The sequence below is a fragment of the Triticum urartu genome, unplaced genomic scaffold (genome assembly GCF_003073215.2).
Source record: "Triticum urartu cultivar G1812 unplaced genomic scaffold, Tu2.1 TuUngrouped_contig_9987, whole genome shotgun sequence".
In the NCBI taxonomy this organism is placed as follows: domain Eukaryota; kingdom Viridiplantae; phylum Streptophyta; class Magnoliopsida; order Poales; family Poaceae; genus Triticum; species Triticum urartu.
The window spans coordinates 1,133-11,021 of record NW_024121085.1 but is presented as its reverse complement, the minus strand read 5'-3'; the positions used below and the strand labels follow the sequence as shown (position 1 = coordinate 11,021).

Below are 9,889 nucleotides of genomic sequence, written 5' to 3'. Positions count from 1 at the left end.
GCTGCACTTCTATTGCTACTATCGTTACTTGCTCGTTACAAATTATCTTTCTATCAAACTACTCTGCTACTTACAATTTCAGCACCTGCAGACATTTCCTTGCTGAAAACCACTTGTCATTTCCTTCTGCTCCTCGTTGGGTTCGACACTCGTACTTATAGAAAAGAGCTACCATTGATCTCCTATACTTGTGGGTCATCACGAACTTGCTTCCCCAAGTCACGGGATGTTGCCCCTCCCCATGTGTATTAGCCAAGTTAGGATGGGAGCAGAGGCCCCGTCGATTCAACTCGGCGGGTCATTCTTCACAAAGCGATTTTGTCCTATGCAAGGCCCATCCGTGAAACAGGGGCTCCTCGGGAAGTGTCACGCCGTGAACTACTCCTGGTAAATAAAGTCACCCTGAGAAGCAAAACCTACACGCTGCGTTCTGGATCCGCTCCAACATATCCACGTTGTATGTTCTTATGATCACAGGTAGTCTCCCGAACAATGTGGGATTCTCCTAAACATAGATAAAGACTTGGGGAGAAGGATGTTTCTTGCACACGCTTAGAATGGGTTAAAAAGAGTTGCTGACAGCAGCTCTTAACCTATTACAAACTAAGACATGCATATTGAATGATATTCTTGCTACTCCTGCGCCGCTATGCCGCATGATTCTGTTTCAAAAACTGGGACAAAAAGCCAGGGTGAGGGAGATCGCGCCATCCAGAAGAGGCGCGCCTGCTCCGAGGCGCCCGTCGTCATCATCAACAGTGATGGCGACGTCGGCCTCGGCGTCAAGTGCGCCAAGGAGGTGGCCGCGACCGTCCATGGTGCCATCATCCTCGCCAGGACCTGCACCGGCCAACGCACCCACTTTTGAACAACCGCACGCTCGCCCTGACAACGCCTAGAGGCTGCCGAAATCCCCCTCCTTCTCCAGTCGTATCACTGATAACCCACAAGTACATGGGATCAATTGTAGCTTTTTCGATAAATAAGAGTATCGAACCCAACGAGGAGCTAAAGGTAGGATTTATATTCCCTTCAAATTCTATCGACCACCGATACAACTCTACGCACACTTAACGTTCGCTTTACCTAGAACAAGTATGAAACTATTTTGTAGGTGTAGGACAAGTTTGCAAGAATAAAACTAGAATTACTTAGCAGAAATAAAACTAGGAGTATTTTGCAAAATAATAAAAGTTAGTTGTTTACTAGAAAGATTTTTGTAACACAAGAGAAGGATTTTGTCCCCAGGCAATCGATAACTAGACCGATAATCGTTATTGCAATTTTATACGAGGGAGAGGCATGAGCTAACATACTTTCCGTACTTGGATCATATGCACTTATGATTGGAACTCTAGCAGGCATCCACAACTACCAAAGATCATTAAGGTAAAACCCAACCATAGCATTAAGTATCAAGTCCTCTTTACTCCCATACGCAACAACCCCCTTACTCGGGTATGTGTTTTAGTCACTCACTCCACCCATCATAAGAGAATCATGAACGTATTGCAACACCCTAGAGCGGGGACCCGTCACGCTTGCGCGAGACGGGACGCAGCATAGGACAGCACCAAAATAAAACATACAACTCAAACCAATCACGGTCATCAATCAACCCATAGGACAAAACGGATATACTCAAACATCATATGATAGCCATACATCATTGGATAATAATATATAGCGTTAAGCACCATGTTTAAGTAGATATTACAGCGAGGAGAGGAGGTTTTATGCAGCTGCATAGAAGGGGAGAGAATTGATGATGACGGCGACGAAGTTGTTGGTGTAGATCGTCATCACGAGGGTTGCCCCGGTGGCACTTCGGCGCCACTGGGAGAGAGCCCACTCCTTATTCTTCTTCCTTGGCCTCTCCCCTAGATGGGAGGAGATTTTCCCCTCTAGTCCATGGCTGCCATGGCAGTGGAGGGGTGAGAGCCCCTCCAAGATTGGATCTCTCTCTCTCTCTCTCTATTTTCTTCTGTTCCGCGTTCCTATTTTCTGGCCCTTTACCGTTTCTTAATTCTTGGAGATTCGTAACTCTGATTGGGCCGAAATTTTAACATGATTTTCTTCCAGATATTATATTTTTTGCGGTGAAAGAAGGGAACCAACCGCCTTACAAGGGACCCACAAGCCTGACAGGTGCCCTATGTAGGGGTGTGCCCCATGGGCTTATGCCCCCCTCGGGCATCGTCTCGCGTTGATTCTTTTTCCCAAAAATCACGAATATTCCAAAATAAATCTCCGTGAATTTTTATCGTGTTTGGACTTCATTTGATATGGATATTCTGCAAAACAAAAAACACGCAACAAATAGGAACTGGCACTGGGCACTGGATGAATATGTTAGTCCCAAAAATAATATAAAATGTTGCCAAAAGTATATGAAAGTTGTAGAATATTGGCATGAAACAATCAAATATTAAAGATACGACGGAGACGTATCAGCATCTCCAAGCTTAATCCTACTCGTCCTCCAGTGGGTAAATGATAAAAAGATAATTGTTGATGTTGAATGCTACCTAGCATAATCTTGATCATGTAATCTAATCATGGCATGAATATTAAGATACGACTGATTCAAAACAATAGTCTATAATTTGACACAAAGACATCAATACTCAGTCATACCAACAAAGAATCATGCCTTTCAGAATAGAAATGCTAAAGAATGATGTATCCCTAGCCCGTCATGCTCAGTCATTGATCCAGTCATGATGCACACAACATTAACTATACTCAATGCATAAAAATGACAATAGTGCTCTCCAACTGGTGCTTGAATGAGAAGGTGATGACTCAACAATAAAAGTAAATAACATAAAGTAAATAGATATGCCCTTCACAGAGGCAAGCAGGGATTTGCCAAGGTGCCAGAGCTCGAAGCTTAAAATAGGTATGCATACATTTTGGGAGTTGTACTTTTCCTGTCAACATAACGACCGGGAGTTCTCAATATCTTCCATGCTAAACACATTATTGGCGGTTCCCAAGCGAAAAGGTAAAGTTTAGTCCCCCTCAACCATTCAAACACAAGCCGGGGGAGTTTGTTTTGTTATTTTTTCGTATTGATCATAGGACTGGGCATCCCAAATACCAGCATCTCTCGTGCAATGACAAGTGAATAAACACCCATCGTGAGAATAACCTGCTTAGCATGGAAGATACTGACCACCCCCTGCCGCTACATGAGCGGTACGGGCACACAAAACGGATGCTTATTTGAATAATTAGAGGTGGCAGATGCAGATTTTTACTTGGAATGGCTGAGTAATACCGCATATAGGTAGATATGGTGGACTCATCTAGAACAACTTTGGTTTAAGGGTATGGATGCACAAGCAGTAATCCTACTTAGTACAGGTAAAAGCTAGCAAATAGATTGAGAAGCAACCAGCCAGAGAGCAAAAACGGTCATAATCATGCATTGCGAATAATTAACACAAAATACTAGCATGAGTAGGATATAACTTCGTCGCATAACTATAGACTATATGTGCATGCTTAGGGGATCACAAACCTTAATACCAATATTCTTACTAAACCACAACCATTCACTAGTACCTCCCACACATTACCATCTCTATATTGCAAAACTATCGCAAGGAATCAAACATATCATATTCAGTGATCTACAAGTTTTATGTAGGATTTTATGACTAACCATGTGAATGACCAATTCCTGTTGACTCTCTAAATAGATATAAGTGAACCTTGAGAGTTTAATTCTTTCTACAAAAGATTTTCCATGCACTAACAAATATAAGTGAAGCAAAGGATCATTCTACAAATGGCGGTTTTCCTATGTAGAGAAACAGACAATCCAAACTTCAAATGATATAAGTGAAGCACATGAAGCATTCTATAAAGCCATACTAAAAAGATATAAGTGAAGTGCAAAGAGCATTCTATAAATTAACCAAGGACTATCTCATACCAGCATGGTGCATAAAAAGAAAAAAAACCTAAATGCAAAAGACAATAATTTACGCATATCATGTGAACAAAACAAAAACCGAAACATACCGATAATTCTCGAAGAAAGATGGGATGCCTTCTGGGGCATCCCCAAGCTTAGACGCTTGGGCCTCCTTGAATATTTACTTGGGGTGCCTTGGGCATCCTCAAGCTTGAACTCTTGCCCCTCCTTATTCTTCTCATATCGATACCTCCTCGATCGTCGAACACTTCATCCTCACAAAACTTAACTGAACTTTTTATTAGAGTGGTTAGTACATATAACATCAAATCCCTCATGTCCTGCTGTAACATTATTGTATAATTTTAATAGGACACTAGGAAAATTGCCTGTGCGTTGCAACATGATACAAAAATTATTCTATGTCCCTTGCTCTATAAATTGTTTTTAAACAATGTCATGCTTCTTTATGGAGCTAATCTAGATGAATCAGACATGTGATCAAGTGAAATGTACAAGGTCAAAGAAACAAGCACAATCACTTTCCTTGGTCACCGATATTTTTGTGGTATATTTAGGAGAAGTGATCCGGCCTAGATAAAAATCACGCATTAGAACACAAAGTGAAAAATTGGTAGTTCATAAATAAAAAGTTCATTGCCATCCTACAACATTGGTAACTGAATGATTTTTTTAACTTATAAAATGATTGACCACATGCACGTACCGATTATTTCACAAACTGTACAACAAAAAATAAAAGTAACACTTCATTATCCCACATGCATGCCAAACCTATAAGATGACAAATCAAAAAAGTAGTTGTATTGCAAACATACAAAAAAATTGCAAGTAGTAATTGTTGACATCCTCTCCTACTTGCTTCCATAATCATGTATTTTTGAAAACTATTAGCTCAATTCCCCACCAAAAAACTATTAGTTCAGTTAACATCATTCCATTTTTAAGAAAATGGTGAAAAAAATTGCAAGGAAGGAAAAGAAATCATAATAATTGATTGGTATGCTCGTGAGCGCTCTAGCGTTGGAGATGATGCTCTTGACTACGCAGGCATGTGAAGAAGGCTACCGGCGCCCAACAATTGACTTGCATCATTGAAGTCGAGGCTTCCACTTGCTGCGGGAAGTGGATGGCTGGGGACCGACGCCAGATTCGTCCATGCTTGCGATTGGAGCAGGAGATGGATGAACTACCTACTTACAGCTTTCAGTTATTTTACATGCTATGTGAACCGAAAAAAGCATGCATGAGAAATACTCCCTCCATCCCATAATGTAAGATGTTATTTTACAGCTTTCAGTTATTTTTCTTGACTAATCTCACAAAACGTTTTACATTATGAAACGGTGGGAGTACTATTTAATTTAAAAAAGAGTTGTGAATAATATAGCATGAATTTTTTGTCTTGAAACAAATGAAATCAATAATACGGGAAACACCGTAATATGATATCCCGATCATGCATGGTTCCCTTTTCGCATATGGGCTATCTGAGATACATAGTAAATTAGTAGAATTGATCTAATATTTTCGTATAAAGGTTTTCTATGCTTGTGTTTCCTACCCGATGAGCCAGCCACACCTCCGGAAACCAATTCTATGCAGAACAGGACCGCACGGTCTCAGCCTGCTGGTATATTTAGCCGGTCCGGTCTGTATAATTCCGCCCGAACGGTACTGGTCTTGTCAGGGTTTCGCCCGGTCCGACCGAGTGGTCCGAGAACTGCCATTGCTGTCGTCACCCGTTTCCTCCCCCTCCGGCCATGGAGAGGCGACCTTGGCACGACCTCGTGGACGATACTCCTTGTCGAGGCAGATACCCACCGTGACAAGCTAAGAAGAACAACACTGCCTCGACCATGTCCACAACATTGTGCTTGGACAGCCCCTGTACTTGACCATCCACCACGGCATGAACTATATCGAGTTGGTCGCGTACCCGCCGTTCACGAACATGACGACCATGAACAGCAAGCCCGGCGATCTGGCACACAAGAAGTTTTATTCTATAAACGGTGGACAAAGAAACAAACATATATACCTGAGCCTGTAGTTGTATTTGTAGCAGGCAACCTGATTACCTGAAAGCAGAAAACCAAGCGATCGCATCTGTCTCGTTCTCCTTGTAAACCACACTCGTCCACTGATGCATTATAGCTTGCAGCACGAACACACACAAAGATTTAGCTAAGCAAAACATGGTGTGAGAAGCCAAACTAAAAATTTAGACAACGCATAAAGTAGCCCGTGCTACAAACAACAACAATCTTTGTGGTCAGCACATGCACAAAGCTTCTCCGCCTACCGTATAAAAATTTGAAACACGTGTAGGCGACACTGGATCTTGCAGTTGCAGTTTCAAGATGGATAAGTACCCATCAAATATATAATGAGTATAAGATAATAGTTGTTCCTTTAGGCTAGAATAGCATCCTCAACTTGAGGAACAAAACAATTAAAATCATGTTGGTAAGAACGAAATGAAACACCTTTGAGAGGGCACACCCACAACCACGATGGATAGGGATAGAGCAATAGGGGGAGCTTCTCCACATTTTTACTGCTCTCCCTTGTTCCTCCTGCTCAGTTCGTCGAATATCACATCATCTTATGCTCTGCTTCACGTACAATTCATGCCTGTTGCTCCCCTCCGCAAGCTGTCCTAGCCACTCTATCGAACTCCTATGTAGCTTCCGTCATCTTCTACTTGTCTGTACACGTACAGTCGCTGTCGACCATTGAACCAATATTGTCCCACTCTGATTCTGTCCAGTGGGAGGTCCACTATGTCCAGGTGGAGCCACAGCCACCTTGATTGCCAATTCCTCCTCGTATCACTTTGCTTAGCTACAAGGGGGAATCACACTAATAAAAAAACTGCCAGCAGTTCAGTGAATTAATAGTTGACTAACAGAACATGTATACACCTACACTACTTGTACATAGCTAGAGTCATAGACATGAGGTTGTCAAAAGAAAGATTCATAGACATGAATCGAGACTGATGGACAGAAAAAAAATATCATGAACTTGCCGGGTAAGTAGCACCGGATCTGATCGCGGGAGAATAATATATATTACTATGGACTGTATGAAGACTACATTGATTTTCACCTGGGCAACTAATAGCCTCACGGTATTTGCCGAATAAAAGTATAAACATATTAGCAAACCCATGTCAATGCAGAGGCCGGGAGATGTCCCCCTTTTCCAAAAAAAGAAAACCCATGTCAAACCACGGATATTGCTCGATCAAAGTCACACAAACAGTTTGAGCCTTTAGGCATGAAAGTCTATAGTTTCCTTGAAAGAGTAACAGACTAAAGGTCCTACCTAGAGAAGAAGATTGCTTTCAAATGCAGACCATCTCAGGGGTAGCTGCTTCGTCAAGTTATTCAACATGTGCTACTGAAAATTGCATCCAGTTGCTGTCATTGTTGTTCGAAATAACATACCCACACTTTTTTCCTCGCTATTTCATGCAGCTCTGGAAAGAAATATGTTATGCAAACTCCATGAACCAATTGTGCATTTAGACGCATGTTTCTTTAGAGAGTCGAGATTCCAATGGACCTGCTGCCAAATTCTTGAAGCACTGTAGTTTTTTCAGCAAACTGAACTGACTGTAACTTGATAACATGGCAGTTAGATCTGCTTCGGCACAATGCAGTAGCAAGATCAAGCCTATTAATTTTCCTAACAAAATCGTTACAGAGAAGCCCGCTACAATCAGGAGAGCAGGAAATTATAGCAAGAACCTGGCGTGGAACAGGAGAAGATCCCGATGGCATGCTGCTCAATTACAGATCTCTCTCTCCCCCCTTAATCCTCAATCTCTCCTCTCTAGCCCTCCCAGCACAGACCACCCGCACGGGCTGATCCAAGGCGCCAGACAACTCCTCGATTGCATCTCTCTGCGACGCATACACATCACCTCTGCTGAGCCTCTCCCACCACCGTGTCCCTGCCTTTCGCTCTACCTCATCAAGCGCTGCCCAGCCGAGCCAAGCCCCATTGTGCACGGTCGCAAGCAGTCAACCCAGCTCCAGTATGTCCGCCGGCAGCCCAGCCCCACCACACGCGCACGCATCCCAACACATGATCTCCTCCCTGCTCGCGCCTCAGCTTTGACGGCCGGAACTCGGATTTGTCCCTGTGAGTGCATCCCGTGGATCCATCCACTCACTCCCTCGACACCGTCTCTCTCTCGCCTTTGTGCTGGTTCAGCGGCAGGCTGGGTTCATGGGGCGCCTCCTGAGCTGGCCCGTTGGGCGCTGGCGACGGCTGGAGCAACAGCCATTGAAGAGCCCGAAAGAGAGGGATTGCAAGGGACCCCCTCTCTGGGCCAACCTCTCCTAGAAGCGGCAACAGTGTCAAATCGACGGGGATGGGATGGTGCGTACCGGAGGGGATCACGGAGCCACGGACGCCTAGAGCAAATAGCAGAGGCGGACAACGCCAAAGTCACGGGCTTCTGTCTATCTGGGTGAGCTGGACGAGGATTTGCTCGAAGCCCGCCGCCGTTGGTGTGCTGGGCGACGTTCCTCTTCAATTCGGAAGAGTGAACGGTGCAAGTGCGGGCAACTTCGCCGGCGTTGGATAGAAGCCTTGGACGCCTATATCGTTTCTGACTTCGACCCATATATGGATTTTCCCTGCCTAGCTCTTGTTTGTTCGATCTGGACACAAGATGGTTTCCCTAATGGGGCCAAATCTACTTTGAAGGTTCAGGCCTAGAATAACATAAGGCAGCCGAGCGACCAAACAATGTGCGCAAGGTACAAAAATCTGGCCGTCAATATTTGGACAAAATCTGGCCGTCAATATTTATAGATTACATAAAATCAACGGATATAAAGGCTCTCAGCTAGTTACAGTCAGTTCAGCTTGCTGAAATATGAGGGCCCGGGAATAAAATAAAATCAACTTGATAACATAAAATCAACAGATATAAAGGCAAACTGAACTGACCGTAACTTGATAACATAAACTTTATAACTGGCCGTCTCGAGAAATTTGGGGCCCGGGACGAAAATCGAAATAGGGCTCTAAATTTCCAAAAACAAAATACATATAAGTGAAGACCCAGCGTAAGTGAAGCAAACTTTCACTTGATTACATAACTTTAAATATTTGTTATTTCGTATAATTTATAAAATATATCATATATGAGCTCTTTTCAGCACGGGAATCATACCTCCTTCTAGGAGTACATGATTGATGATTCTTCTTGTTTTATAAAACAAACACAACTAACATGAATCAATCTACAATATGAATAAGACTATAGCTAATTGAATAAAATTATACTTTATCTTGACGTAAGTTTATGAAAAAATGTTTAATAAAAAATTAACTACCCTAGCAACATAAAATCGAGCCTCCTATGAAAGACTTACGCTGACAACGGCGGCAAGGGACGATGCACCGTGCCGCTGTATAAACTCTGTCGTGGGGCTGTAGCGACCTGACCCGAATGGATCAAGTCTCTGTGCTTAAGTGTCATCCCTGGATCGGTATGCTGACACACACAGTACTCGAAGGATTTATAACAGAGGTAAATCACATGTGTAAAGTAACGTAAATACTATTACCTCAATCCATATAGCGGAAGCAATAAGGTTGTGGAATCACATCAACACCAACAGCAAAGTTGAGTGTAGAAATCGTAGCGTGATAGCCACTGCTGAACGGGGCCACTTGGAATGTAATTTCTTCGGACCTGTAATTATCCGGCGTGCCGAATACCACATCTAGTGTGATTTTCCTAGCACAACATGCTTCCTGACTGGGGATAATTCCTCTAAAGGTTGTGCTACTTTGCTCGATGCGGTTCTAGTCTATTTCCATCTTTTGAAGAGTTTCCTCATAGATGAGGTTTAGTCTGCTGCCGCCGTCCATGAGTACTTTGGTGAGTCGAAAGTTGTCCACGATTGGACTGAG

At 43.1% G+C, this 9,889-nt stretch overlaps 1 long non-coding RNA gene across 2 annotated transcripts; it reads right to left on the bottom strand.

The window, feature by feature from the left end:
* Window positions 1-5,345: 5,345 nt before the first annotated feature.
* On the bottom strand, window positions 5,346-8,639 carry LOC125532457. Of its 2 annotated transcripts, none has more exons than XR_007294156.1 (3): window positions 7,280-8,639; window positions 6,028-6,793; window positions 5,346-5,930 (listed from the first exon to the last, which is right to left on the bottom strand). It is a non-coding gene; the product is annotated as an uncharacterized LOC125532457 (long non-coding RNA). The 2 variants fall into 2 exon arrangements; XR_007294155.1 differs by having other exon boundaries at window positions 8,350-8,639.
* Window positions 8,640-9,889: the final 1,250 nt, after the last annotated feature.